Below are 230 nucleotides of genomic sequence, written 5' to 3'. Positions count from 1 at the left end.
GTTTTCAAAAGTGTGTATATTTACATGTATTTGTACATCTGTGCATGTGAAGTGGTTAATTACATGATGAATACACTTAGATAGGTCAAGAATCATACAAGATTACATAAATGTTTTAGAGCAATTTGATTTTTGCATTTGCTTATCAGAATTGTCATAACCAAACTCTAATCAATAAATTATCAGTGAGATCGAGAACACCGTCTTCAGTGAAAAAAAAATCTATAATC

The sequence above is a fragment of the Penaeus monodon genome, chromosome 28 (assembly GCF_015228065.2).
Source record: "Penaeus monodon isolate SGIC_2016 chromosome 28, NSTDA_Pmon_1, whole genome shotgun sequence".
Classification (NCBI taxonomy): Eukaryota; Metazoa; Arthropoda; class Malacostraca; order Decapoda; family Penaeidae; genus Penaeus; species Penaeus monodon.
This window is presented reverse-complemented; position numbering follows the sequence as displayed.